Source organism: Macaca mulatta, chromosome 1 (assembly GCF_049350105.2).
Source record: "Macaca mulatta isolate MMU2019108-1 chromosome 1, T2T-MMU8v2.0, whole genome shotgun sequence".
Classification (NCBI taxonomy): Eukaryota; Metazoa; Chordata; class Mammalia; order Primates; family Cercopithecidae; genus Macaca; species Macaca mulatta.
Genome location: NC_133406.1, coordinates 60,347,910 through 60,375,772, shown reverse-complemented (window position 1 = coordinate 60,375,772; position 27,863 = coordinate 60,347,910). Strand labels below are relative to the sequence as shown.

General features: G+C 50.2%; 1 protein-coding gene across 3 annotated transcripts in view; it reads left to right on the top strand.

Moving 5' to 3' along the window:
* Window positions 1–5,998: 5,998 nt before the first annotated feature.
* The window catches only part of SYT2 (synaptotagmin 2), a 120,065-nt gene continuing 98,200 nt past the window's right edge, over window positions 5,999–27,863 (top strand). For all 3 annotated transcript variants that reach the window (XM_015118755.3, XM_077979190.1, XM_077979509.1), the window contains exon 1: window positions 5,999–6,194. The gene's annotated coding sequence lies outside the window, so the exon portion shown is untranslated. The remainder of the gene's footprint in view (window positions 6,195–27,863) is intronic.

Below are 27,863 nucleotides of genomic sequence, written 5' to 3'. Positions count from 1 at the left end.
TTGAAGCGTTTAAGTGTTCCCCTCCACGTTGCCCGCTCCTTGCAGGGCTCCTGACAGATAATACCCTGGGTAGTGGTATTATCTGCACTCTAGATAATTTCTTTTTTCCGGGTTTTTTTTTTTTTTTTTTTCTTTTTTGAGACAGTTTTGCTCTTGTTGCCCAGGATGTGGTGCAATCTCGGCTCACTGCAATATCTGCCTCCCAGGTTCAAGCGATTCTTCTGCCTCAGCCTCCCAAATAGCTGGGATTATGGGTGCCCACCACCACACCCAGCTAATTTTTGTATTTTGGGTAGAGACGGGGTTTCGCCACGTTGGTCAGGCTGGTCTTGAACTCCTGACCTCAGGTGATCCACCCACCTCGGCCTCCCAAAGTGCTGGGATTACAGGCGTGAGCCACCGCGCCCGGCCGTGGTAAATGTTATTGACTGGATAGGTGATGGGTACATGGACAAATATGAAGCTTAAGAGACTTATTTCAGATTTGCTCCTGAGTTACAGAGAAGAGTGGCAGATGGACTTGGGATAACGAAGAAAGGACTGTATCAATCCTAGAGCTTCTTCCCCACCTGTCTCTGCTGTGGCTTCTTGTGCTTTGGTGCTTGCCTTCCACAGCTAGGGCACATCCCAAGGACAGTTCTGTGATACAACTCCAATTTATGGAGAGTTTTAATGGACACAGGGATATTAAAGCACCAGGGTTAATTATTCAGAAAATGTTTCAACCGACTTGCTTTTCATCTCCCCCATGATGGGTAGCTTCAAAGCCTACAGTTGCCCTCTGGTAAGGAGAGACATCCTGCCCTCCTGTGATTAGTCTGAGCCATTTGCTCTTCACATTCCAGAACGCGAGCGCCTCAGAAGAACCTTCTCTTCTATGAAGGGGTGAAAACTGAGGCTCAGCGAAACTTACCTGGGACATAAAACTGTGACTGGTACTTCACTGCAGAAGGAAGAAGGGTCTGCTCTGGTGTTGTAGGTTATTATTCCCTTTGAATCTGAGAAGGAAAAACAATCATTGTTACTACATGAAAAGACGAGGTCCGCCGGGCACGGTGGCTCATGCCTGTAATCCTAGCACTTTGGGAGGCTGAGGTGGGTGGATCACAAGGTCGGGAGTTCGAGACCAGCCTGGCTAACATGGTGAAACCCCGTTTCTAGTAAAAAATACAAAAAATTAGCCGGGCGTGGTGGTGGGCGCCTATAGTCCCAGCTACTGGGAGGCTGAGGCAGGAGAATGGCGTGAACTCAGGAGGCAGAGCTTTCGGTGAGCCGAGATCGTGCCACTGCACTCCAGCCTGGGCTCAAAAAAAAAAAAAAAAAAAAAAAAAGAAAGAAAGAAAAGACGAGGTCCTAATGATATTCTTTAGCTCCTGGGATTTGATGAAATTCTGTGATTATTATTTGCATCCTAGTGACTTTCTTCCATATGCCAGAGATGGTCTTGAAAACTTTAAAAATCTTCCCCTCTAGGAATATAATGTTATAGATCCAGTAGTCCCCTGTCTTCCCCATTCTGTTGTATTTAAAAGTTTTATTTGAGCTCAGAGTTATTCGTTTTTATTTTGTTCACTGCATAGAGAAGAAATAATTATAGTCCACTTAATCAGCTTTTTGGAAGAGTTGGCCTTCACTGCCTGTTAGAAGACTAGGGTTTTTCTTTTTGAATTAAAACCTAAGATATCATGTAGAGTATATGATATATGATATTTATCTTTATTTTGCTCATGTTTGATTTCTTTCCCCACATCTGATCAGTTCATGTCTTCTGTATTGAAAGCATTTTGGGGTCAGGTTCAGTGGCTCACGCTTGTAATTCCAGCACTTTGGGAGGCCGAGGTGGGAGGATTGCTTCAGTCCGGGAATGCAAAACCAGCCTGGGCAACAGAGAAAGACCCTGTCTCTACCCAGAATTAAAAAATTAATGGGGCATGGTGGTGCATACCTGTAGTCCCAGTTACTGGGGAGGTTGAGGCAGGAGGATCACTTGAGCCTCAAGGCTGCAGTGAGCCCTGATTGTGCCACTGCACTTCAAACTGGGTGACACAGCAAGACCCCCATCTCAAAATAAATAAAGTAAAATAAAGAAGATAAAAGAATAAAAAAAGGAAAGTATTTCATGGGATATCTAAAAGTTGACTGCAGTATGAAATATGTTATTATTATTTTTTTGAGATGGAGTTTCACTCTTGTTGTCCAGGCTGGAGTGCAGTGGCACGATCTCAGCTCACTGCAACCTCTGCCTCCCAGGTGCAAGTGATTCTCCTGCCTCGGCCTCCCGAGTAGTTGAGATTACAGGTGCCCGTCACCATGCCTGGCTAATTTTTGTACTTCTAGTAGAGATGAGTTTTCACCATATTGGCCAGGCTGGTCTCAAACTCCTGACCTCAGGTGAACTGCCTGCTTCAGTCTCCCAAAGTGCTGGGATTACAGGTGTGAGCCACTACACCTGGCCAGACATGTATTATTGAAGAGTAAGTAGTATAATGGTTATAAACACTGAGCAGGGCCTTAGCAAAATAGGTAGCTACTGTTATGCGGCTTAGGGAAATGTAAATAGCTCAGTGGAGCTAGAGTAGAGGGTAATTTAAATAAAAGTTAAAATACATTTAAGCTTGGTATGTCTACAAAATTAGATTAGAAGAAGAAAACCAAGATCTTTAGTGATAGGAATTGCATGTAATTTTTTTTTTTTTTTGAGACGGAGTTTCACTCTTGTTGCCCAGGCTGGGGTACAGTGGTATGATCTCAGCTCACCGCAACCTCTGCCTTCTGGTTTCAAGTGATTCTCCTGCCTCAGCCTCCTGAGTAGCTGGGATTACAGGCACCTACCACCACACCTGGCTAATTTTTGTATTTTTAGTAGAGGTGGGGTTTCACCATATTGGCCAGGATGGTCTCAAACTCCTGACCTTGCGATCTGCTGGCCTCACCCTCCCAAAGGGCTGGGATTATAGGCATGAGCCACTTTGCCCAGCTGTAAGCTTTTAAGAACCATTTACTCAGTTACAACCAGTAAAGCAGGCATGTTTCAGAGGAGAGTTTAGTCATTGTTTGCTTAATTGTCAGGAACAATACAAACTGCTCTGGAAAAATAATATGGGTATGTGCAAGGGGTGAGAGGGAGAGAACAACAGCTTTCTGAAGAGGTGTTTGTTTCTGTGTGTGTCAAGAGAAAGCAGAAAATGGGAGCTGGCCAGGGTCAGCGGTGATGAAGACTCGCTCTCCTGTCCCAGCTCGTTTCTGTTTGCTCTAATGACGACAGTAGGGCCTGGAACAAGTTTGCAAGGACAAAGACCTGACCAGAACATCAGGGAAACAATCCAAGTGTGAGGTTGTGCAAGTGCTAGTGGACCTATGATCAAGGATGGACGAAAAGGGAATTATTTAAGCAGAAGGTGGGTGGCAGGCAGGAAAAAAGTACAAGGGCTTTCAATCTCCAGGAAAAGCTGTGACGGGCAAGATGCTGCAGTTCCCTGCTCTCTTCTTTCTACTCCCTAGAAAAAAACAGAAAATGAAGCCACCAGGAAGCACTCTATTCAGCAGAAAGTGGTAAAACAATGTAATCAGGGAGTTGTAGACTTTCTTCCTAAATAACTCTCAGTGTTAGACAGCCCTCCCCCACCTTTTGTGGGTTCAGAATGACCTTGCATGGAAGCAGAGGGATTGCCCTGATGGCCCTGGATGGGCCTGCAATTGAGTGATGTTGGTCTAAGATACCAGAGGCTCATCTTTCTACAATGATGAACAGTTGAAAAGCAAAGTATCTAATAATAGGCTGGGCGTGGATGGGGTGGATGTCTTTTCCATTCTTTCCTCTTCCAGCTCCCGAAGCCTGGGGGAATAAGCAAGAAGGATGCTGAGCTCCTGATTAGGTTTGTAACCCAGACACTACTGGTCCTGATGAATTAAAAGAACATTAAGGCCGTAGCCAGGGACACCACATTTTTCATTTAACCAAATTGATTGCAGCATTGACTCTCCTAATAGCCTGGGAAGGCAGGCTGGCTTCCTCTGACGTGCTTAGGAGAAGAAGTTGGGGCACCAGATTGACAAAGGCTTTGATCAGAACAGTAGGCAGCTGAGTCTGCTGCCGTGGAAAAGTTGAAGCGCATCAGGCCAGTTCGCTGGGCTTGATTGTGTGCAAGGAGGCTGCAGCCCTCTTTCTGGCTGGAGTCATGCAGATACTGTCAGCATGGGGAGTAGGAAGGAGCAAATAGAGTAGAGCCAGCCCCTTTGGGGAAGCAACAAGTCCTGGCTAAGGGTGGGGGTGGTGGGTACCCTCTTTGGCTGTGAAGGTCTCATTCCTAGTCCATTGTAACTTGGCTCCCCACTTCCTCCACTGCCCTTGTTATGATTGCTCCACAGGTGAACTGGGAGGACCTCTGTGCCTCAGGGGCTGTGGGCACAGCTTCAGTCTGATTGAGGACTCCCCAGAAGTCTTCCCCCACCTCTTTTGTAACATCCACTGAGGTGGCAGTCACTTTCCGCCTTGCTCTGAGGCAAGCCAAACTGGGGATAGTCTCCAACTGGGATGGTCTGCCAGTAACACCTGGTATTATTGGCACAGTGATCTGCAAAGTGCCCGCCACTGCCTCTTCTCTCCCTCAAGCCTGAATCCCACTTGTTCTTTGCATCTCCTCCTATTGCATTCATTCCACCTCTCACTCACTCACCAAGTGTGTATTGAAGACTGACCTCAGTCCATGTATGGTTTTGTACCCAAAAGCGAGGCAGGATGCTACAGTCCTACTATAAAAGTTAACTCCAGGCCAGGCGCAGTGACTCATGCTTGTAATCCCAGCACTTTGAGAGGCCAGGGTGGGTGGATCCCTTGAGGTCAGGAGTTCAAGACTAGCCTGGCCAACATGGCAAAACCCCATCTCTACTAAGAATACAAAAATTAGCCGGGTGCGATGGCGCACGTCTGTAATCCCAGCTGCTCGGGAGGCTGAGGCGGGAGAATCCCTTGAACCCAGGAGCAGAGGCTGCAGTGAGCCGAGATCACGCCACTGCACTGCAGGTTGGGTAACAGAGTGAGACTCGCCTCAAAAAAATAAAACAACAACAACAACAAAAAAAACCAAAGTTAACTACAAAAGAGTTAAAGTGGATATTCAAATTGTGCTGTAAGGAAGTCCTCGTGCTGCCCTGGCAGTTCCTAGGTAGGTTAGGAAAGGCTCCACTTTGCCCTTGCCACCCTTCTCGTTCCCGCAGGCTCTTCCGAAATGCCACCACTTACTGTCTGCAGCTCCTTGGCCCAACGCACCATTCAGGGACTGTTTCCCCACCTGCAAACTGCCCACCCAAAATGCCCACTTTAAAAGGATGTCTTACGTCTTAAGCAAACTAACATGTGTGAACACCTTGTCTTTAATAACCGGTAGCGTCCTCCTTTTCTTTCCACCGCCTTCCAGCTCCTCTCTCCTTGCCACCCTGCAGTTCTTCCTCTCCCCTCCGCCGTTCTATTTCCATAGGCCTCAGGCCCCGCTGTCTTCTCCCAAGCATCCTCCTCTTTCTCACCCATCCTTTAGGCTCAGAAGCACCACCATCCAGGTGGCCACTATAGGTAGCGGTGACCTAAGCGGGGACGGGAGAAGAGGAGGCTAGGGGCTCAGGGATCCCAAAATGGCCATGGGGAAGGGGACTCCTGAGCCCAATAATTTAGCCATGAGCTGCGGTGGGTTCGGGAAGTTGGAGAGAAGGAGCTGGCTCGAAAAGAGACCGGCCCTCTGGGGTGGGGAGAATGGAGCCCCTTTCCCGTTCGCCTTCCCGCTGGGGAAACCGCCTCCTCGACCTTGAGCAGGAGGCGGGGTCGCCGAGCGCCCGGGGGGCTGCGCAGAGAGGACCCGTCCCGGGGGGTCAGGCCCGCCCTCCGCCTCCTCCGGGCCTCCTCCGCCTGGGTCCCCGCCCTCCCGCGCCGCTAGGTCTCCTCCCCTCACTGCAGCGCTTGCAGCGCGCGCTCATCGATCAGGCCCCCTCCCTCCGCCGCCTCGGCGCAGACTGCTAAGCTCAGCAAGTCTTGCGGCAAAGGCACTTCGGAGCCGAGTTGGGGCAGCGGCGGAGCGGGGACTCCGCGCCCCAGGGGAACGGGCGCCCCTGCGAAACCGTCGCCAGCGCCGCGTCCTTGCGGCCCGACGCCCCCTAACATCGGGGACCCCGGATCTCTCCCGCCTCCTTCGGGTCGCTCTCCGGTAAGTCCACACCCCCGCCGGTGGGGGCACGGACCTCCCTCTCCAAAGTTTCTCGTTTCCTGCTACTGAGTCGAGGGGCCACGGGGTGGTCTGGCTCTCGAGAGGTGAGTGGGGTTGGGGAAGTTTGAGGCCAAGGGGGCCGGGAGTCCGCACCATCCTTTGGGGGAGTTTGGAAGCGTCCGGATGGAAGGTTCGTCTAGGGGAGCCGGACCCGAGGGGCGAGGAGCCGGCTTCTCTGAGGGACTGGGGCTGGCTGGGGGCAGATTTCCTCCCGCGGTCTCCCCGCGAGTTGCTGCAGAGAGGGGCGGGCGACGCGCCCCCGCCCCTCTCTCCTTTCCCTGGGACGCCCCCACTCGCGTCTAGCCCAGCCCCCGCCCGCCCAAGCGGTCTCCAAGGAAGGTTCTTTTGCCCCAGCCTCAAGCTTCGGGGACCCCTGGCACCGCCGTCGTGGGAAATGGGGGGAGGTCTGAGCGCTAAGAGCCGGAGACCCTGGGTCAGGGAGAGGTTGGGGAGACAGACTGCAGGGGCCATCTGGAAGCAATGGGCACGAGGAGCTGGGGCAGGGGCCCAAGAAGGGTATAGAGGCGCCCCTCGCCTCTCTCCAAATCTCATGACTCAGCACGACCTAGGATGCCCCGTCCCTGCTTTAGCTCTGTCCCCAGGGCTGGGCTCGCAGCCTGGCGGGTGCTGACAACCCGACTCCCTTTTCTGGACTCTTCCATGTATCTTTCCCGTTTGGGGTTCCCCCTTCCCCTGCCTGTGTTCCTTTTCCCACCTCTGGGGCATAGGGTTTTTATTTTTCAACTAAAAAGACGAGCTTTATCCTTTCCCATCCCACTAAGCCAGGCTCCCTCCTCCTGTCTCCTTCTCCCTTTTCATCCCCACATTCCACAGGTGCCTCCAGGACACCCCCAGCCCACGGCTGGTGGGGTCTCTCCTGGCAGGGCAGTGTCCTCCCCTACGCTGGCTGAGGTGGTAGGGTAGGTGCTCTCCCCGCAGCAGGACGAAGAGAGTGCAAGGACAGAGGAGGCGCTGGCCCAGGAGGGGCCACTGCAGTGGGGAGGGAAGGACAGAGGCTCAGTGGGCAGGTAGCCCAGGTTGGGTTGGCTTATGAGGAGGAGGAAGTCCTTAGGATCTGGGAGCGCCCAGGAAGCCAGAAAGGTGAACTGGGGTCTGACCTGGAAAGCAAAACGGTGCCCTTCTCCCTCCCCTACTGCTGCCGCCCTGAGGGGTCTCTCCCAGGTGGAATAGATTGTCTTCCATCCAATCTATCCAGCTCCCCATAACCTGGCACTTCATTAGAGGGGGTGACAGTGAGAATCAGGGAAGCCCTTAATCCTTTCAACCATCTCTCCCTACTTAGGACCAAGGCCAGCTTTGGGGCTGCTAGAAACATCTCTGTGACCAGCAGAGGTGCTGAAAAAAATAGCCATGCCCAGGGCTCCTAAGGCAGGCCCAAGTGACAGGTGGAAGGGGGCAGGGTGGCACTGATGCAGTGGGACGTGCCTGGCATCTGGTCCTGTGGAACGAGAGCAGTAGCCTGGCAGGCACTGCAAGCTGCAGCGTGTGTCAGGGCCCTGGGGGTGAGTCAGCGTCAGGGGTCCACGCCAGGCACACTGTGGCCTAGGGAGTCCAGCTCCCACCCGTCCCCTCCCATGCCCCTGGAAAATGGCCAGTGCCCGCTGAACCCTGACTGAACCACCTTTCCCTCAGGGTGGCCCCTCTGCTTGGCTGCCAGGCAGATCCCTGGCTTCACCCTCTAGGACTCCCCCAAGAGGCCTGACTTTTTCTGGAGACCTCTTGGGCTTAATCCTTACCTTTTCCCCTCCTCGCCTTGCCAGAGGAGGAGGAGAGGGAGGCAGAGGAAAGTGTCTAGGTTATAGCCTCACAGACCTGGCCCACCTTCCCCTGGAGGAAGAGAGACCAGACCACTCTGCTGTGAGTCTGCTTTGTTCTGCAGTCCGGGAGCTTGTGTCCAGGGAACTTGGGTTTTCTTTTGAGGGAAGGGGGTGATTATGCAAGAACATTTCTTTTTCAGCTTTGGGGTCTGACATCCACAGAACAGGACCAGGGGAAGCAAAAAGTGTTGGTGTTTGTAAACGTTGACCTTTCACCTAGAGAAGCTTGCAACTGGTTTCAATTTAGGACTGAAACTGGTTTCACCTGGGCAAAGCATGTACCTTGCTGAAGACCTCGCAGGGCCCGGGAGACCCTTTTTGGAGCTGGGTCTGGGCTCTCCTGCCCTCACGTTGCAGCTGGAGCTCATTCTATTCCTTCTACCCTTAGGCAGCTTCCAGGCAGGTGTGACAGGGCTGTCTATGATACTGCAGAAACCTGGGGGTGGGCTTTGGAGGTAGCTGGAGAAGCCTCTTCCCTGCCCTTCTCAAGCCCCCCTGGGGACCACGCTGTCCCAGTGTTCCCCAGCCCCTAGGCAAGCCTGACCTCTAGTCATTCTTTCTGCCTCCATCTGAACTTTGTGCTATCTCAGTGGGGTCTCCTTTTTTCTTCTCTGACAGGCCTATGCCTCCCTCTCTGGGTAGAGTAGATTGGGGGGCAGTGAGTGCACTGGAAACAGGGGGACAGAGGACAGTGAGGACAGAGTGGGAGGAGGTTGGGGTTCATTTGGCTGGAAGAATGGCTGTCATTCCCTTCCCTGGACAGAAACATCCTCGTGGATGAATTGAGGCTGCAGATGAGTAGAAACACTACTTCATTTGGCTTTGGGATTTGCTCTGTGGACTTTCCTGATCTAGGCAGGTCCTAGCTGAAGCCAGACATCACTGAAGGTCCAGGGTGGTGGGGATACTCTTTAAGGACTGGAACAGCAAGCCAGAGAGAGCAATGGGGTGGGGGGATTTACTCAGTGCGGTGGTTAAATACGAAGCACCAAAGAGGAGGCCAGGAGCTAGACAGGCCTGGGTTCAAATTCCGGGGGTGCCAAGTACAAAGTGTGAGACCTTATTTGCAACAAGTATTTTATTAGTGAGTACCTACCGTGTGCCACTGTTGTAGTCTCTCTGGGTGGGGAGTGAGCACAGTGGCAGGCCCTACACATGTTACTGAGCCACTCAGCATCCCTTCTGCATTCATGCCACTATTGCATTTTGAGAATCTATGCTAGGCAATGGAGATTCAGGGGGGAACAAAACAGACCTGCTTCCTGCCCTTGTGGCACTTACAATCTAGTGAATACCACACAATTAAATAATTACATAAAGAATTCATCATGACTGTGCCGAGAGTTATGAAGATGTGTAGGATGCTTTGAGAGCATGTAACAGGATGACCTGACAATGTCTGCACAGTTTTCTCTGTCAAACAGAGGTAATAATGCTTAACTCTCAGGGTAGTATTGTAGAACTGATAACTATTCGTGTTATTTTAGAAGTAGCCCCTGGCCCACCAGGCAGATGCATTTCTAAATTCCCCACATGAATAATCCATCCATAGGCAACAAGCCGAATCTTCGTCTTCCATTCAGTCAGAGAAGCCAGGCTAGAGAAGCTGGGATTCAGTTACGGGTTCTCCTGGGCTCCAGAAGCCTGTGACAAATAACATAGTTTCATTGGAGAAACATCAAGTCAGAGATTTTTTCTAAGTGGCAGCATAGTGACTACAGCCAGATTGCTGGGGTTCATCCTGGTTCTGCCACTTGCTGTGATTTTGGGCAGGTCAGTCACACTGTTTCTTAGTCTTCCCATCTGTAGAATGGAGCTAAAATTTGTAACTATGATGTAGGTTGTTCTTGGTGAGGATGAAATGGGTTAATTCCTGTAAAGCGTGTAGAACTGTGCCTGGCGCAGGAGGAGTGCCGCGAAACTGCTTTCCATCCTTTGGCGTCCTGTGTGCTCCTTTTCCTGCCCACACACAGAACACTGTCTTGGGTGCTCCAGCTGGAGGGAGCATTGTCCACCTTTGATATTCTTAAAACTCAAGGGAAGGAGCTGCCATCATGTCTTGGTGGTCATTCCCGCGTTTCATCCCCCTCACCCGACAGTTCTTCTTTATGCCTAATGAGTCGTTTCTTGCCAAAGCTTGATTTCTGGGAAGGATTTGTCCCAGCAATCCTTCATTTTCATCTTTGGAACTGACGGTTCGAGGAAGTAGCCAGAGTGATGGGTAAATTTGGATCCAGGCCCAGAGGGACCTGACAGTCACTGTGAGCCTGGAGGTCAGGGGAGCACCTAGCTGCCAGCCCACTCCCCTAGAGAGGCTGGGTCTAAAACTAAACATCCAGAGGGCCTCCCCAGGCCACATGCAGTGGCTCACGCCTGTAATCCCAGCGCTTTGGGAGGCTGAGGTGGGAGGACCTCTTGAGCCCAGGAATTCCAGAGCAGGCTGGGCAACATATGGAGACCCTGTCTCTACAAAAAATTTAAAAATTAGCTGGGCACACCAGGTTGAGCAGGTGGATCGCTTGAGCCCAGGAGGCCGAGGCTACAGTGAGCTATGGTCATGCCACTTCACTCCAGCCTGGAAGACAGTGAGATCCAGTATCAAAAAATAAAAAGGACTCCCACATCCAGGACAAGCAGTAGATATTGTAGAAGCTTCCTCCTTGGATAATTTTCGGATGAGGATCAAGTCCCCGCTGGCTGAGTGCCAGGGAGGAGGTTAGCTTCTGAAGGCCCCTCACAATTAGGGAAGTAGGATGTGAGTAGCTGGGTCCATTAAAATGGCCAAGGAGCCTCCAAATCTGAAAGAAAGGGGAGTTACCTGCTGCTGTAAAGTCAGGAGAGGTCCTTCTTTGGCCACTTTAGCTGGGGACCTCAGGATTTCAGCTTTTGCTGTCAGTAACACTAAGCATCAGGCATAAGAAAGGGCAAAGCCAGCGTGGGTCCTGCACAACAGGGAACCTCGGAGCTCCTCCCTGCCCCACTCCCTGTGCCTCCCGCTCACCTGCGGCAGGATAGAGCGGCTCGCAAGGGCGGTCAAGCTCTCATCACTGCAGTCCTCGGCTGTGCCATCGCTGTCCCCACTTTACAATGAAGGGGCAAAGGTCCAGAGAAGTTGTGTGGTTGTTCAAAATCCCCAGATCATAGGTGCTTTGGGGGGGGCCTTTCAGGCCACGGCAGCTGAGTGGTCAGAACCCTTCCTCCTCTCCTCGCCCCTTCTCACCAGCTCTACCTATGGCAAATGGAGCCCGAGAATACAGGTACGGGTCCTTGGGATGAGGCCGCTAACGCATTGAGTAGAAGCAGGAGGCTGGGTGATTGAAATCAAGCAGCAGCCTTTACAAAAATTAGGCAGTGATTCCTTGGAGGAATTGAATCAACTCTCCCTCCCTGGTGTTGGGTTTCCTTGGGCTCCCCATAAGGGCTCTGGCACCTCCTTCAGGAACACCTGCTCTGAAACAAGGAGGGAGGCCTCAGGGTGGGCCGTCTTGAGTGCATGATGGGACGCCCTGCTGAATCCGGACCAGCTCCAGCCTCAGCAGCCCTATCTGTGATGGCATGCTGATGTCATCAGCACCAAAAGCCCCTGCAGGTTCCAACTTGGCAATTAAATGACTCCTCTGAAGCCCAGTGGCCATGTGTGTGTGCATGTGTGTGTATATATGTGTATTCAGGGTCCTAGGGGTGGGCTGGGGAGGAGGGCTCCTTGCAAAGGCAGGGAGAATGGGAGTTAGTTGGTGTGTGACTGCTTCACTCCTTTGGAGACTCCAGACCTGAGAAGTCAGATCCCTATGGGACTCACAGCCCAAAAGTCAACCCTTGCATGCAGGTGCAGCCAGAGTCTAAAATCAGCCTGAGCCAGAGCACCCTATTCCTTCCTTGTTTCCTACTTTCCTCTCCGCTTTTCCTCCACATTCCACTCCAATGCACTGAGCACCTAGTCTGTAAAAGGCACCTGGGATGTAAAGGGGGAACTCAAAATAACCATGTCTCCTCTATCAGCCTGGGCACTCCCCAGGGCCAGGGCATGTGGTTCCTCCTCCTCTCCTGGGTCCCCCCAGCCCCCAAAGTAGAGCTCTGAAGCTGGGAGCGCTGGCGGTAGCTGGTGCAGAGTGACAGGACTCCCAGATGCTCTCCAACTCCAGGATAGCTGCTTGTCAACACAAGGCTTTCCTCAATCGCAAAACTTTCTTCACTTCCTCCCTTCCCCTGCAGAGAAACTAGAAGCCCAAGGGCCTCATTACTGGACAGGCTGGGACCAGGGAAGGACAGTAGCTGGGTGGGGAGTCAGGAAAGCTCCCCTGAGGCATTTGTCAGGTGCCTCTCAGTAAGGCAGGGAGTCCTCAGACCATGGAGAACTCTGGCAGAACTTCCCATAATTGGGTTGATACAGTGGTTCTGGAATTTAGTAATTAGGGAATATTGCAATTAGTGATGGAATTTACCCATTGCTATTCCATGCATCTTAATACAGGGTGTAAGTGGTTGAACTGTGAGCTTGGCACTAGGCAGATGGGAAAATAGAAGTGAATGGAGAAATGGGATGAGGGAGGGAGGGGATGGGAGGAGCTTAACCCTTTCCATACCCAAATAGACTGAAGGAACAGCCTGGGGTGATGCAGGGTTAGGGCGAGCCCAGCAGCCCATTGTATTTGTAAGAGGTGACTGAGCCAAAAATCACAGGCTGCCTCTGGACCTTCTGCTTCTTTAGCTCATGTAGGATCAGATGCAGGGCTTGGCAGGGGTTGGGAGAGTGGTGATGGAGGCCAAGAGGGAGAAGCTGCAGGGGAGAAGGGCTCTTCTTCCGGTTTCCTGCTCAGCTGTGGAGAAACAGAGAAGAGAGTTGTAACCACCTGCAGTAGTGTGCATGTGAGAGAGAGGAGAGGGTACCTTGTACCTTCATCTCCCCCTCCCCACTTGGTCCCCCCACCCCCCGGCTTCTTTTTACTGCCTTTCTCATTCCTACTCTTAGCTTCATTTTCCTCTGAAGTCAAATGAGGCATTTGTGTTAGTGCAGGGCCGAGCTGGGTAGGGCCATGTGTATGGTCAGGGGCAGGGGTGGGGGGTGTCAAAGGGGTGGTGTTCATTTTTTCCCTTCCAGACCAGAAATGGCTTCCCCAAGGTCAGCCAGTGCTCTGAGCTCCAAAGACCTTCTCAGAGAACCTCTGCTCCCTAAGGGCTGGATGGTTTGAGAGAAATCTCTTTTCCTCACCATTGATTCCAGTCTGAACTAATGGTCCAGATGTGCTGGGATGTCCTTCCTCTTCTACAAAGTGACTGGGGAAGCAGTTTTTAGGTTGTTTATAGAAAGGAAGCATTTTCTGGAGTGGGACCTCCCCTGCTTCTGCTACACCTTAACTCCCTACATTAGAGGAGGGCTGTGAAGCTGCAAGGAAGGGGGCCTGGGCTGAGGGTGGTGGAGGTCTCTGAGGACCCTCCTTGTCTTCTGCCTCCTGTGTTGATTTGGAGAAAAGCCCCTTTAACAAATGCACAGGTTTTACCTCTGTCCCTGTTGGGGCTGTCTGGCCTCCCATTTTCATTGTCTGCCATGGATCTTTCATTGTATCAACTCAGATGGACCAAGTGACCTGCCCAGTCACAGGGACTGAGATGGGATATTAGGAGATGGGGATAGAGGCCTGAAAGCAGGAGGAGAGGGGATCACCCAGGCAACACTCTAGGAGTACAGGAAGGATGAACAAGAACCTATTGGTTAAGTGCTCTGGGGTCTTGGAGGGAAGCAGACCTAGGACGGAAATCCATCCTCACCACTAGGAGCCAAGAAGAGTTACAGGTAAACCCCAGGAATCTCAAGGGTGGCTGTGGCTAGGATCAGTGTTAGCAGGAAGCATGGAGTTAATTGGCTGTGGGAGGGCTCCCTCTCCCAGTCTGACTCTCCACGAGGAGGAAAAGGCATCACTTTAATAAGGCTGCCCTGGTTCCAAATCAATCCTGGCATTGCAGGAGGCGAAGGGGGAAGCACAGCTGAGAAATTGGATTAGCTCTTTGATGCTGGGAACTGTGCTGGCTGCTGCTGCTGCTGTTGCAGGAGGCAGGGAAGCATCAAGAACTGAGCCTGCCATTGGCAAGCCAGCCCCAGACGTCTGAAGCTTCCCAGGGAGGCATGCTCTGCCCCCATCAGGTCTCCTACTGGTAGAGGGTGGCAGGGGTGCCCTGGGGCAGACAGTAATAGAATCCCAGATCCTCACCACTGCAAGGCTGGGAGGTGTCTTTGCGCCTCCCCTGGAGTAGGTGATGAGCCCCAAAGACCTCAGGAGGTGAGGCAATGGGGAAGGGGGAGAGGAGAGGCTCCCATATTTGCATGTTCTATAGGGCATAACCGAAACAGCATGTGTGTGACTGGGAGTTAGATGGCCTGGGTTCAAACCAAGACTGCCACTTCCTGCCCATGTGTCCCTGGACAAGTTACTTAAACTTTCTGAACTTTGGGATCCTCAGCTGAAAATGGAGACAGTAACGTGCAGGGAACAGGCCCTTGTGAAGTTTTTCTTACAGCAGTAATCAAGATGCGGGCCACGGGTCCCTGGGAGTCCCTAAGAATTTTCAGGGGGGTCCATGAGGTCAAAGCAGTTTTCATGATAACACTAAAGTTATTTGCCATTCCCATGCTTGACACTGATGGTGCTAAAGCAGTGGTGGGTGAAGCTACTGGCACCTTAACGTGAATCAAGGTAGTAGTATCACACTGCACCTGTCTTTGTGTTCTTCCACACCACACACCCGCTAAGCAAAGTAACTGGTAAGTAACGAAATGCCGGTTTCACTTAAGAATGTCTTCTTTTCATGAAGCAGCAAAGATTATAATTATATTGAACCTTGATTCTGTATCTTTTTAATATTCTCTGTGATGGAATGAGAAGTACACATAAAGTACTTCTGCTGCTTACAAAAATATTACGCAATAATTTCTCAAATAAGCAAGTGAACGATGCCAATCACCTGTGCATCTGTTTGAGTTGCAGGCTGAACTAGTCATTTGTTCGTGGGATACCATTTTATCTGAAAGAACAACCAACAAACTCCAGTTATTCAGACTTGAGTGTTGAGCAGGCATTTTTGCAAAAATGAATGAAGTGAGCTTGTCACTTCCAGAAAAACAATTGACAGTATTTGTGGCCAATGATAAAATTCAAGCTTTCAAGCAAAAATTAGAAGTTTGGAAAACTCACACATATTACTATGAAAAGGACTTTTGTGATAAGATCAGTGGTTATATTAATGGATGTGGTTAATATTGTTTAATGAAATTCATCAATATTTGAAAGATCTGCACAATTCGGCAAACCAGTATCTTCCAAATGATAAATAAATGATGTCGCAAAATCATGCACAGAGGCAAACATGCATTCCAAGTGCAAGGTTTCAGGTTCCCCACTGAAACCAATCTAAGAAACTACCACTTGGTGAGTGTTGATGTCATATCAAAGAAAAATATCCACAATGATCTGAAAAGGCTTTATTAAATACCCCTCCCCTTTCCAGTTACATATCTGAGTGAGGTTGGATTTTCTTTCATCTTTCAATCAAAGTAACGTATTGCAGACAGACCAAACACCGAAGTTGATATAAGACTCTAGCTACCTTCTAGTAAACCACACGTTAAAGAGATTTGCAGTGATGTGAAACAAGGCCTCCTTCTTACTAGATATTTTACTAGAGAAAACGTCTACTAGATTTTCTTTTGGTCTTGAAAAATATAGTTACTTCTTATTAAATATGTTGTATTAACAGGTAATGAGTTACTATTGTATTTTGAGCTAATTTAGAAATTTCTCAGTTTTAATTCTGAATATGGTAACTATAGATGGATCTAACTTACATAAGCAAACGCTTTTGGAGGGTCCTTAATAAATGGGTCTTAGAACCAAAAGGTTTGAGAACCACTGTCCTCGGTGAAGCCCAGCCCAGAGCCGAGTACACAGTGAATGCTTGATAAGGACCGCATGCTCCTCCAGAGTGCCGGGCTTCGTGTCACAGGGCAGAACCTGAGGGCATTCTCTGTATCTCAGAAGTCCAGGGTCAGCCTGGCAGCCTTACTGGGCGGACTGCATGGAACAGAACAGTCTAGAGCTGCACGGGGTGAAGGGAGCCCAGGGAGCACCTAACCCCTGGCTTCCAGGTGTCCTCTGGGGATGAAGCTCCCTCCAGGGCTGCCTGGGGAGGAGAGCTTTCCTTGGAGTTGGGAGAGAGGGGTGTCTAGGGAGAGTCCCCCTCGACTGCCCCAACCCCTGCCTTCACCAGAGCAACCCTGCGTTTATCTGCCTTGCATATTGGGGTTCTTCTACTGGAATTCTCTTAAGCTTCTATTTAAAGGAAGGGGTTTGAGGCTTCCTGAAGATTTCAAAACTTTGTAGTCCAGCTCTTTATTTTAAAGACAAGGCCCGGAGAGGGAATTTGACTTCTCAAAGAATACACAGCAAGCAATCAGCTCAGCAGTGATCAAGGCAAAACCGACATGCGAGACCATGCTAGACGGAGCCTCTCAGCTGGCAGAGCCCAGTGCTGCACAGCAGGAACGCAGCAAATATTCATACACTGGATAAAAAAGCTTCCTGTATATTCTCTTGTTTTATCTTTATAACAAGCCTGAGCTTTATTGAGGTATAATTTATAGATCATAATATTCATCTGCTTTAAGTGTACAATTGAGTGATTTTTAGTAAATTTACATTATACAGCTATCACTACAATGCAGTTTTAGAGCACGTGATCTATTACCCCTATTTACAGAGAAAAATAGTCCCAGAAAAGTAAATAAATGTCCCCAAGGTGACACTGCTATTGGGTGGCAGAATGACATCCAGATTCAAGTTTTTCTGTCCCCGTGTCACACCCTGCTCATGCTGCACACTGCAGAGAAGGAGGTCAGGTGGTCCGCTGTTTGGGGACCATGGACGAATGCCCCACTGCAGGCTGGTGTTCGTGAGACTCTCTCTAGAGCTGGTTGTGCCAGTCCAATTTTAGCACTGGAGACTGGGCGCAGTGGCTCACACCTGTAATCCCAGCCCTCTGAGAGGCCAAGGCAGAAGGATCACTCGAGCCCAGGAGTGCAAGACCAGTCTGGGCAACATAGCGAGACCCCCACCTCTACAAATAATAAAAAAAAATTAGCTGGATGTGGTGGCATGCTTGTATTCCCAGCTACATGGGAGGCTGAGGTGAGAGGATCTCTTCAGCCCAGGAAGTTGAGGCTGCAGTGAGCCGAGATCATGCCACTGCACTGCACTCCAGCCTGGGCAACAGAGCAAGACCCTGTGTCTCAAAAAAAAAAAAAAAAAAGGGACAGTTTGGCTACTGGTTCTATCCACACAACTCTGGATGCAGAGGAAACCTGGATCCCAGCCCCCTCAGAACTTGAATTCTCCACAAATGGGGGACCTGAAGTGCTTCCCTTAGCCTGTCTTTCATAGGGGACCTAAAACTCCTCACTGAGCAGGCCCTCTAAGAGTCGCCTGCTGGGAAGTACAATCTCTAGGAAGTAAAATCAGTCCTTAACCCTGGTGACCTCTAACGGTGAGGAAGTTCTTCCTTGTGTCTAGCCACATTCCTCTTGCTGTACTGAATGCCTATTTCCTATTCCTATCCACCCTTCCTATTCCTATCCACAGAACTCTTCCTGTTCTGCCTAGTGAGTTAGGGGTCGGTGTATAGAGTTCAGAGGCCACAGAGAAAAGCTGAGAGCTGGATGGAGAGTCTGGACTGTCTGCCTAGACAACTGCCTGCCTGCTGTAGTTAACATTTAGTACCCTGATCTCCAAGGATGGCTGCTCTTTTCACAGGAAGGCCAGACAGTCCTCATGTCTCTTCTGTGGCTTTTTGTGGCTCTGGCACTGAGAGAATGTGGTCAGTTCTTCCTGGGAGGATGAGTGGAGTGAAGGGCAGGGAGGCTTTGCAGGATGGTGGAGGAGCCACCTTCAGACGAAGTCAGGTGTCTACCCAGGCACACCTGGTGTAACGGGGAGCACACGTCTCTCTGCTCTTCAGCGGGCACAGGCCTGGGTAATTGATTGCCCTGGCACATGGCTCCTTCTCCAGCTTGGCCAACCTTGACTGTACTGCTGTCCAGGCGCCTCTCTATAGGGGCTGCTTCTAGTACCCATTTTAGACCATGCTTGGGGAAAGACCTAGACATGGTAAAAGATGAAAGGGAGGGTATTCCCTGTGGTGAGAGGGGTCACTTGAGCAGACTGAACTTCCCTTAGTTGGGGGTGGTGAGACCCTGGATGCTGCCCTGTGGAGGTCATCCAGCTAACGCAGGAACTGGGTCCCTGATCCTTCACCCTCCCAGCATCCCCAGCCGTGTTTTCTTTCCCTCTGGCTCCTCCTGTCCATACCAAGGAGCTGTGTTGCAGACAGACCCTGGGCCTGGCAGCTCTCGGCAAGGAAGAAATCAATAGTGAATGTGGGAGTGCTTGGAGGCAGGCCGGAGCAGTCTCTCTAGGGTAGGGTTTTCTTTTATAAATGTAACATTTTCTTTTTTCCAGCGCTATTGAGGTGTAATTGACAAATAAAAATGGTATATATTCAAGATGCATAATGTAATGATCTGACATACATATACCTTATATGGTGATTATTACAATCAAATTAATCAGCACACCCATCAGCACACATAGTTGCTGTGTGTGTGTCTGTGTTTGTGTGTGTCAGTGGTGAGGACACCTAAAGTAGGTTGAGACCCCTGGGACCCTGAGTCCTGGGACACAATGCTCTGGCTCTTTTCCTCTCCCAAATAAACTGGACAGATTCCTCAGACAGCCCCTTCTGGGTCTTGGCCATTGCCCTACTTTCAGAGAACATTTCCTTCTTGTGTGAGGTTCGCAGCAAGTCAGGACATTCGGCTCAGAGTAGGGAAGACTCACAACTTTATACAAGTTCATGCACAGATGCAAACAGACCACACACGTGGCTCTTGGCAGGTTGCCCATGGGCAGAGGTGCCTCTCTCTCACATTCCTTGGAAAGTGAGGATGAAATTGAACCTGAAGCCTTATCTCCAGCTGGAAGGAGACTGCTCGGGTGACATTGATCCTCTCTCCTAGTCCACACGCCACTTCCCGGCTGGGCTCAGGACTGCTCCAGGTGGGATCCTAGGCTGGGTTCTGGCTCAGTGCCTTGTAGTTATGTGGTTTGCTTGCAGACTTTGGACCTGTGGCTTCCCCAACCATTGCTGCCTTTTCAGACCCTGTGGCAGCTGCCATCTGCCATTAGGAGCTAATGCTCTCAGTGAAGCTTGCTCAGCTGTGGCCGTTAGCAGTACACTGTCTGGAGGCAGCATTGATAGGGGCTATTGTCCTCAGAAACGGGGGCTTGGTGGGAAGGTGAATGAGACCATGTGTCTGGGACCAAAGCTTGTGACTTAGATTACTGTCCTCATGACAGAGGTGGTGGGAGAGAGGGTGATGGGGAAGAAAGGTATGGATGAAAGCAAGTAGACTCATTAAATCTTTGCACCAATGCGAAGAGCTCACCTGATACCCCTGCTTCAAATACATCCCATAGTGCTAAGATGCCTTTTTTGTGTCCAAAGTTCTGTAGAGAAGGAAAATTTGTGACATTACCTCTACTCCCTCCTCAGTGTTGGGGCCAGGACTAGAAGCTGGGACCCCTGGCCTTGCAGCTTCTTATCTGTGTGACACTGGCCAGGCTCCCCTGTGCCTCAGGCCACATTTCCCTAGGCTACCACTCAGCCATTCATTCATTTATCCAAGGAACACACATCCGTGGAACAAGCTCTCTGTGCAGACTGCAACTGCTATGAAGACGGAACAGACAGTTCCGGCCCTCGTGCCTCTCACAGGCAGAGGGAAGCAAAGACATTAAACAAAATAATCACACGATTGTTTATTTAATTACAATTATGATCACTGGCATGAAGTAAAAAGTGCTTAATGCTCTGAGGGTTTATAATGGGGGCTTAGCAGGGCGGGGAACATGGTGGGTGCATGGCCACCATGATGCCTGGGCTCTCAGGGCAGCCGCCATAGGCATCCTGGGTCTTTTCATGAGGCATCAGGTCCACTCTCTGGCACTGCCAGGGGTGTGTGCACCTGGCATGTATGTTACACCACCCCTGGAAGGGTCAATAGGAAGAGTTCTGAGCTGGGAGGCATGATTTGGGTTGTAAAGGGGACTGGAATTTCTGGCTCTGCCTCTAGTTCCCCAGGTGACTGTGAACTTGTCACTTTCTCTCTTTTCTGTGTTCCATCCTTTGTAAAATGAGGAGATTTGACTGGAAAAATCCCTGAAGTCCCTTCCCAGAGTCTCAGAAAAACATTAGAGGTTTCCAAAGGCAAACTATAGTTTTTCCACTGGAGACTGAGAAAGGAATGTAGAAACAGGGTTGAAAAGGCCACTAATTCCAGAGAGCAAGAGGGAGGAGGAGAAGAGCAAGCCCAGAGTCAGGGGACCATGGTATCACAAATGGAGGAGTGCACATGGCAGATGCATCCCCAGGGTGTCTGGACTCAGGGATGGAGACATGTCACTGCACTGAAGGTGCAGCTAGAGCAGTGGTTGGGAACTGCAACGAGAAGAGTTTAGATTCGATATTAGGCAGCGTTTTCTTGCTTATAGCACTGAGACAACTGGCAGGTGATTAAAGAGGTGTAAGGGAGAGTGTCATATAGATGTTTCAGAAAGGCAGAGAAAGAGCCTTTCAGAGGGAGGTGTTTTGCATGGAGGCAGGGGCGATGGATGACCTTACAAGGTCTCTTCCTCAGACAAATCCATGAATCTCCCCTCCTCACGTTGCCACTGATGTCAGCACTGTCTGGATGTCTGTGAGAGGAAGATGTCAGGTCCCCTTGGAAATGAATTTTTGACCATAAACTCTCCCCAGTTCACATCTCTCGGTGACACATGTGGCTAACTGTGCAGTTGTCACACTCAATCAAATTGAGTTCAATTGCACCTTTGCTCTCTTGTCCTGCTGTAATATAAATATGGCTCTGAGAAGTGTATTAGTTGCTGACAGTGTGGGAACTGGGGAGGCTGGGTTTGGAGGCTAAGGGAGGCCTGGGAGTTTCATGTTTCAGACCTAGAAACAAGGGCTGGAGATGGGTTCCTCGAGGTTGTGGGATTGGGCTGCTGTGAAGCCTTTTCTTCAGGCAGCCCTGAGGCAGTTATATCTCTAGATCAAGGGGATGGGTCAGATGCCCTCCCAAGGGTCCTTTGTGTTCTTGGACTTTCTGTTGTTGTTACCAGTGGTCGCAGGTTCTCCCTGTGTGTGTGAGCGGGGTGTATTGCATTAATGCATGTGTCTGTCTGCAGATTACAAAAGGTCCAATGACACCTTGCTTTCCATTTCTACTGAGGAAGGTGCTTTACACCTTCGAAAAATGGTTCATAAGGTCATAAAGGTATGGGATTTACCTATAACATGAAGGATTTTAGGTAGATATAAGGAGGAATTTTCAAACACTAAATATGGTTAGATATTGTAACAGAAGACCAAGCAGGGGGTGAGACCTCCCTCAAGGAGAAGAGTGGTCTGGGATAGGATGGACATTGAGAAAAAGATAAACTGTCCATCGCAATTTCTTGCAGCCAAGGGTTTATATATGAGTGTGAGTATAGACATGTTCGAGAGAGGAAGGTATGCACAGTTGTCAAGCAGTTGACTTATACAAATGTATTAAAGTGTCAGGGGAGAAGAGGAGGAGGAGGAGGAGGAAGGAAAGGAGGAGGAAGGGAGAGGAGAGGGGGAGAGAGAGGAATAAGAAGGAGAAGAAGAGGAAAAAGAGGAACGAAGAGGAGGAGGAGGAGGGAGGTGGTGGTGGTGGTGAATAATGCTGGACGTAATAGGGCTTAGCAGGGTGGAACCCCTTCCTTTATCAGTGCCATAATGTTATTGCTGGAGTCAGGGATGGTGTGTGTGTGTGTGTGTGTGTGTGTGTGTGTGTGTGTGTGTGTGTGTGTGTGTGTAAATTCAGCCTCAGGAGACTTCAGTTACGATAGTCAAGCCTGCAATAGGACAGGCAGGTACCCCTCACCATGTGGGCAGGCTGCCCATTTAAATTCAGGATTCTGTGCATCGCCTACTAAAACAGCTCCTTTATATGTGGTCTGTTTACACATGCTGAACATTTGCCCTGCCAGAAAGCCACAGCCATCCACCCTCAATTTTGAAGGGAGAATGAAGAGTCCAACCAAGCCTTGTGAAGAATGCAGCTTCTAGATTCTTTCAGCAGGAACACCAGTCTGGGGCTCAGGATAGATTCAGCTCCTTTTTTCTAACACAAATCTGATACCATTACACATGTATTCCAGGGATATCTAAGGATTTATGCTAGAAAATGCATAAAACTCTGATATGGCTTGGATGTTCATCCCCTCCAAATCACTTGTTGAAATGTGATCCCCAGTGTTGGAAGTGGGGCCGGGTGGGAGGGGTTTAGGTAATGGGGTCAGATCCCTCATGAATGGCTTGGTGTCCTCCTCGTGGTAATGAGTGAGTTCTTGCTCTGAGTTCATGCGAGATCTGGATGTTTAAAAGTGTGTAGCACCACCCCCCACCTTGCTCTGGCTCTTGCCATGTGATGTGCCTGCTCACCCTTCCACCTTCCACCATGATCGCAGGCTTTCTGAAGTCCTCCCAGAAGCAGATGCTGGTGCAATGCTTCCTGTACAGCCTGAAGCACCACGAGCCAATTAAACTTCTTTTTAAAATATAACTTACCAGCTTCAGGTATTTCTTTGTAGCAATGCAAAAATGGACTAACACAATCTCACCAACAGAGGAGGAATGGACAGTTAATCTTTTTTTTTTTTTTTTTTTTTTTTTTGAGATGGAGTCTTGCTCTGTCGCCCAGGCTGGAGTGCAGTGACGTGATCTCGGCTCACTGCAAGCTCTGCCTCCCGAGTTCACGCCATTCTCCTGCCTCAGCCTCCCGAGTAGCTGGAACAGGCGCCCGCCACCACGCCCGACTAATTTTTTGTATTTTTAGTAGAGACAGGGTTTCACCATGTTAGCCAGGATGGTCTCAATCTCCTGACCTCGTGATCCACCTGCCTTGGCCTCCCAAAGTGCTGGGATTACAGGCGTGAGCCACCGTGCCCCGCCCACATCTGTTTTTTTTGATACTGTCCCAAACTTGACTCCAGGGACCCACAGGAGGGTCACAGTCATGATCCTGGACTTTGGAGGTACGACCTTGAAAGATCTTTATTCCAAACCTACAGCCTCTTGGCAAGACCTATCTAAATCACCCCAAATCCTGTTACATATGCTCCAGATTTATCTTGCCCTTCCGGTGGCCTCCTTCTTAGAAAGTTTCCCCTTTGGGGCCAGGCGCGGTGGCTCACGCCTGTAATCCCAGCACTTTGGGGGGCCAAGGTGGGCAGATTACAAGGGCAGGAGATCGAGACCATCCTGACTAACATGGCGAAACCCCGTCTCTACTAAAAAATATAAAAAATTAGCCGGGCGTGGTGGCGGCGCCTGTAGTCCCAGCTACTCGGGAGGCTGAGGCAGGAGAATGGCGTGAACCCAGGAGGCAGAGCTTGCAGTGAGCCGAGATTGCGCTACTGCACTCCAGCCTGGGCGACAGAGCAAGACTCCGTCTCAAAAAAAAAAAAAAAAAAAAAAAAAAAAAAAAAAAAGACACTTCCCCTTTGGCTGTTTCAGTCATCAGTATAAGTCAGGCTGTTTTCTCCTACTCAGCTTCTCTGAAAGGACTTGTATCTCAGTACTTTAGGGTCAGGTGGTCATGCCCAGATCCAGGTGATGAGTAGAAATGAGAGTTTTGGATTGTGCACTGAACCCTTCCCCATGGTCTTGAAGGGTATCTGTCTTGAAACACGGTATGCTTATTTATCTCTTTGGAATTAGTCTCTGCCACCTTCACTTTGACCTCTTGGATTGTGTCATCAATTTGCCCCTGAATCCTCCATAGCACCCTTGAAATTGTGGAAACCCCAACAGTATTTAGCAATGCAAGCCATGGCCGCTCCAGATGGGGAGGTTCAGCACCATGGACAGAGCTCAGTGCTGCCCTCCTCTGCTCACAGCTGAGTCCTCTGGTGATGGATGCATCAATATCTCAGTAATCACCACCAAAGAACTTATTCATGTAACCAAACACCACCTGTTCCCCCAAAACCTATTGAAATTAAAAAAAAAAATTAAGCTGAGTCCTATTGTCTTCCTCCCCCTCCTTCTCCTGTCGTTATTAACTTGCCTCCTCCTCCTCTTTCTTTTTCAATAATATTTTAAAAACTTTTTTTGTAGAGATAAAGTCTCACTATGTTGCCCAGGCTGGTCTTGAACTCCTGGGCTCAAGCCATCTTCCCACCTCGATCTCCCAAAGTGCTGGGATTATAGGTGTGAGCCACTGCCCCCAGCCCTAACTTTCCAATTTTGGAGGTAGAAGCTGGCTGAGGAGAAAACCAGTGTTGTATGACATTGTTTCTGCCCTTTACTGACTGTGAGATCTTAGCCAAGCCACCTCCTCTCTACAGGTCCTACTTTTTCATCTGTAGAATGAGGAGGGTGAACTCCAAGCTCAGTCACTCTCTGAGCCTGAGTGTCCATGATTGCCTTTCCCAGAAAGTCCTTAAAAGTAATCTCAACATGCAAGGCCTGAGTTAGGGTGGGGCCAGTTTAACCTGTAGGTGATAGGAAGCCATGACCTCAGGTCCTGCAGTCTGGCAATGTTCTCCCAAAGTCAGTGCCTTGCATCTTTCTTCAGCTTGTTGAAATGTTTAGAGCAGGGGAATCTTCCCTGTAATATTTATTATCCCAGATACCTCATTGCCTGCCCCACCCATAGGCAAAAATGCAGCCTGTCTTGGTGGGCTAGGTAGGTTTTTGTGGCAGGTAGAGGGCACGTGAGCTTAGCTGGGGATAGAGCCTCCAAATGAGGGTGGAGTTGAACGCACGCCTGGAGGGGAGCAAGCTACGTAGGGGTTAGCGGGGAGAGCCAAGGCTTCTCTATGTCAGGTCAGAGCAGGGTACCAGAGCTGGGCTCTCCCTACCTCACTCTGTCGCAGTGACACCACCTCAGTAGGAGCACTGGGCTGCAGTGGGAGCAGTCTGGAGTGGGAGGAGGAGGCATGACTGGATAGAATGGCATGGAGCCAGATGTGAGTGGAGTACTGGGCAGAGACTGGCAGCTCTCCAGAGCTCTGAGGGCTGGGGGTGCTTGATGGTGGGAGAGAGAATAGAGTGCCAGACGGTAGCTGTGTCCTTGTGTGCCTGTAGCAGGGCTGCACCACATTTCTGGCCTCTTGATTCATTTGAATAGGGTCATCCTCTGCTTCCAGGCTCCAGAAAACCTGGGAGGAGGGAGCTCTTCTCTATCCTCTAGCTCCTCTTCTTCCCACCCTCTCCTGTCTACCTCTCTCTCTCTCTCTCTCTGTCTCTCTCTCTCTGTCTGTCTGTCTCTTTTTGAGACAGGGTCTTGCTCTGTTGCTTAGGCTGGAGTACAGTGGCATGACCTCAGCTCACTGCAACCTCGACCTCCTGGGCTCAAGTGATCATCCTGCCTCAGTCTCCCAAGTAGCTGGAACTGCAGGTGCACACCACTGCACATGGCTAATTTTTTTTTTTTAATGTTTTGTAGAGACAAGATCTCACTGTGTTGCCCAGCTCTGGTCTCAAACTCCTGGGCTCAAGCAATCCTCCTGCTTTGGCTCCTAAAGTACTGGGATTATAGGTGTGAGCCAACGTGCCTGGCCAATCTACATGTCTTCACCATGCCTCTCACCAACTGAGAATTCAAGCCCTCCTTGTTTTCTGGCCCAGGGCACTTAGCCTGGAGCAGAAGGTGTATCTATTGTCCCTTAGGTCATGGGAAAGCTAGCCCAGGCTCTGTATACTGAGTGGGATCACTTGGAACCCTCCACAACCCACCAAACACAAAGGGGGAAATTTCAGGCAATATTTAGATTACCTCCTATCTCCCCTTTTGGAAAGAAGGTCTTGCTCTTAAGCTGCCCTCAGAGATGCCAAGTGACCATTTCTTGGGGGGTGGAGGGGTCTGGACCTAGTGGAGGCGGACTCTTGCTTAGCAGAGAGGAGTGTTGTGTGCATGTGTGAGTAGGGGGAGAACTGGAGGCTTAAACCTCGAATACCAGGAGTATCCACTGGTCAAGTCTAGACCTGAAAATGATTGCCCAGATATGGGAGCAGTTCCGGGACACAAGGCCAGCCTGGGGGAGCAAGCTGGTCCCGTAGTCTTACTGCAGTGAGCCTAAGGCTTTGGGTCTTAGAGAGGATCTTATCTTCTACTAGGTCAAGGAAGCACAAGTTACATGGAGACTGTTAGAATTGTCTTCCTTCACCTTAGGAAGACAATTCTAATAGAGCAAGAACTTAGTCTGTTTTAGTTGTAAACCCAGTGCCCTATTCAGTGCCTAGCACTTGGAAGATATTCAGTAAATAGTTGTCGAATGAATGTTGAAGAATTAGAACCGTCCAGAGACTCGGTGGCTTGCCGCAGGAGATGTGACCGCCTTGTCCTTGAGCATGTCTCAGCAGAGGCCAGGGACCATTAAACTGTTAGATTGTTGGAGGGACTCATGCAGCACTGATGGCTTGGACTTGAGGCCCTTTTCCCTTTGGCTCTGAGAATCCATGGATCTGTGACCTCTTTTGAAGAAAGGAGACCTCTAGAATGGGGCTGGAGCAGGGCTAGCAGTGGGTGTCTTTCTCAGGGACATGCAGCTCAGTACTTTTTGCCCAGCCGTCTCTGCTACATCAACCTGCTGCCACGCATGCTTGTCAGACTTGATAAAGAGAGCGTGTCTATTTATCTTTTCTTGGAAATCTTTATTGTGAGGTTCCTGTGTCTCAGGCTCAGCTTGGCCTGTGACTTGCTGGCCATCTGTTCAGTGGGGTGGTATTCGTCTGATGACTGCATACAGTATTCAGAGGTGGGTGCTCAGTAGGACCCTGAGTGGGTGGGGTGTAGGAGAGATTGCTGGTTGCCTTCAGGGGGAGTACAGGCAGAGTGAGTGTAGGTCTCAGCTCCAGCTGTTCCCTTGCTGCGTCCCCGGCTCTGGCCCTGACGGAGATGAATAATTGATGGTGACTAATGGATCATTGCTCCTGTATGAAATATTCAGCAGGGACTGTGGCAGGTTTGTGTAATCAAATGTTTCATGCTGCCCTCCTGGTAGGTGTAGGACTCCTGGGTTTCCCTGACTCTCAGAGCTGTGGGGTGATAGGTGGGCACTTCCAGGGGAAGTACTTTACAGGGGATGGGGCAAGGCCCTTAATTCTGGGACCTGACTTACCTACCTTGTGGGGGTGTCTACACTGCCCAACATTCAGAATGTTGGGGAAGTAACAGGAGGAATCACTAGTGGTAAAGGAGCAGCCCGCAGCCCTGGGATGTCTAAGAGGGTTGGGAGGATGCTGATGCTGGAAAGAGAATGAGTTAAACCCTGCTCCCCCACAATGTTCCCTGCCCCCTGGACACTCAAAATAACTCTGTAGAACAGCCTTATTATGCAGATGAGGAAAGGGTGCTCAGAGGGATTAAATGATTTGCCTGATGTCACACAGCTGGTGAGTTGTGGAGCTGGACTCCTCCCACAAGACCACTCCACAGAGCTGTCTGCGAAGATAGTCCCTTGGTCTCTTCTCCCCGCTCCATGCCCACCTCATCCCCTCCTCACCTTCCCCACTGACTCTGTGGGAATTATGTTATTGGGATCCCAGGATAGAATTATAGCCACAAGCATCCATGTGCTTGAGAGAGCTGGCTGGTCCCTGATGGGGGATGGGTTACGGGAACATCTGTGTGTGT